Source organism: Frankliniella occidentalis, unplaced genomic scaffold (genome assembly GCF_000697945.3).
Source record: "Frankliniella occidentalis isolate FOCC.00 unplaced genomic scaffold, Focc_3.1 Scaffold99, whole genome shotgun sequence".
NCBI lineage: Eukaryota > Metazoa > Arthropoda > Insecta > Thysanoptera > Thripidae > Frankliniella > Frankliniella occidentalis.
The window spans coordinates 824,512-826,722 of NW_026267228.1; the positions used below are offsets into that span (position 1 = coordinate 824,512).

A 2,211-nucleotide genomic window follows, 5' to 3' on the forward strand; every position below is an offset into this window, starting at 1 on the left:
TCACCCTCCGGCTGTGCCGGTCTTCTGTCAAACGGTGTAACGGGAGACACTCAAACACACGCACACTCACGCACGCTCGCTGTGTCGCAAACAGACGCTTACAAACACACATTCACCCAAGCACTCTGCATAAGTTGATGGAGTAATGAGCCTGATCTAAACAGAGGGACGAAATTCGACGTTTCTCACCTTATTGTCGTCGCCTCGTTCGAGTGATCCTGGAAGACCGCAGAGTAATAGAAAGAGTGACGATGTTCTCAAATCATCACCGAAAATCTAGATCGACGCGCAATGGCGCATGAGTCTTGCATTTCTAGGAGCAGTATACCCACGCGCCCGCCTGACGCGGGTAGCGGTCCCTTGTCGGTCCCGACCTTCGTCTCCCGTCTCGCTCCCTCCAGAGAGGAGACGCCGCCCGACCGCTACGCACTGCAGACTTGCACACTGTCTTGTTGGTGTGTGTGTGTGTGTGGGTGGCGGTGGGTCTGTGTGGGGGAGCGCCTGTCTGGCTGTCTGGCTATGCCAGAGCGCCGCCCAGGACGACTCGCGCTGTTCACACATTCAGACCGATAGGGCCGCCTCTATGGAGTCTGCGCTGCGGCCCGAGCAAATGGCCTTGCGGCAATAACCACGGCTGCAGGGAAGGACAAGACGCAAGAGTTATGACCACGAGAGAGTGTGAGAGAAATAGAGAGAAAGCGAGAGAGAGAGAGAGAGAGAGAGAGAGAGAGAGAGAGAGAGCGACGGGGTGAGGGGTGGCGCCTCTGCATGGCTGCAGGGCGTGGCCTTCCACCTCATGTGCGCCCCGGTTTATCACTCGCCTCCTGGCACGGAGTTCGGAACGGCGTCCCTCTCTCTCTCTCTCTCTCTCTCTCTCTCTCTCTCTCTCTCTCTCTTCACTCTCCCTCTCTCTCTCTCCACTCTCCCTCTGTCACTCACTCCCTGCAGCTCTAAGACGAAACAACAACATCAACAACAACAACATATTCTCATTAGTCGGCGCAGGATCCCCGTATCGCATCGCATCGGGGACCTCGGTGACCGGGGTGAAACTCGAACACTAACGCGGTTATGGTCAACACTCGCGGCCGCCCCGCCCCTTAGCACCGCCCCCGGCCAACGCAACTGCTCGCCGTTTGATGCCCCGCCGAGAAACTACGTTACTACCACACCAACTCATACTCCAGCCCTCCAACTCGTTGCAAACAATCCCTCACCCCTCAACCGAACCCTCCCTGTCTCCCGCTCTCGCACTTCTGTTTGGCGAATCTCTACCTCTCCTCTCTCTCTCTCTCCCTCCCTCTCCCTCTCCCTCTCTTTGTTTCTGTCTCCCAAACCTATGTACACACCTGCCGATACCTATACACGGCACGGAAATGGTCTATGTTCGACGGTCCGTAAGGTCCCACACACGGAATTGTGTATAGGCTGGACCCCACATCTACTTACGAAACATGTTCACTAAGCTGCCATACCCACAGTCAGTTTCTACTTCTCCCCCCCCCCTCTCTCTCTCTCTCTCTCTCTCTCTCTCTCTCTCTCTCCTCCCACGCTTAGCCCTCTGCACTACGCCGCATCAAGCAGTCCGTCTTAGTACAAGAGCGGCGCGGTCCCGTTCGCGTCCAAAGACGACGCCCCCTTTTGTGCCTCGAATATTAAATAACTGCCTAGAGGGAGCCGGCCCTCTCCGTTAGGAGGCACCCTTCCTCGCCCTCCTCTTGCTCCTTCTTACCAACTTCACCCTCCCTTCTTCCCCCCTTCAGTCCCTCCCTCTTATTTCTCGCGCTCTCACGTCCCCTCACCTCCGGGATGGTTGAGGTAGGTAGGCTAACGGATGTGAGCTGCTGGACCTTTGGACCTCAAAAGCGGTCTGTCAGCCATCCCCAAGCTCGCCCCCGCCTCGCCCTGCCACGCACTATCAGCAGGCACGGGCGGGCGAGAGCAACCCCACTCACCGCCACACACACACACACACACACACACAGACATGCCGGTGGCTTGTTTACTCCAAGTTTCCGGCCCGGAACTTTGGCAACACACTGTATAATGTGGTAATCTTGTCGCCAAAGGTTCCCCCCGGCCCTGCTCTCTCCTGTCGCGACGGTGAACAGGTGCACTATAAAGTTTCGCACAGCTTTGGGCGCCTTTCCGTGCGTGAGTTTTCCGTCCGTGCGGGTGGTAGCAAGTTGAAGAGAGGACGGTGGTGGTGGC

General features: G+C 57.2%; 1 protein-coding gene across 1 annotated transcript in view; it reads left to right on the forward strand.

Moving 5' to 3' along the window:
• Positions 1–2,211, forward strand: part of LOC127749841 (cAMP and cAMP-inhibited cGMP 3',5'-cyclic phosphodiesterase 10A-like) — a gene marked incomplete at its 3' end in the record, with an annotated part of 15,208 nt that overhangs the window by 999 nt on the left and 11,998 nt on the right.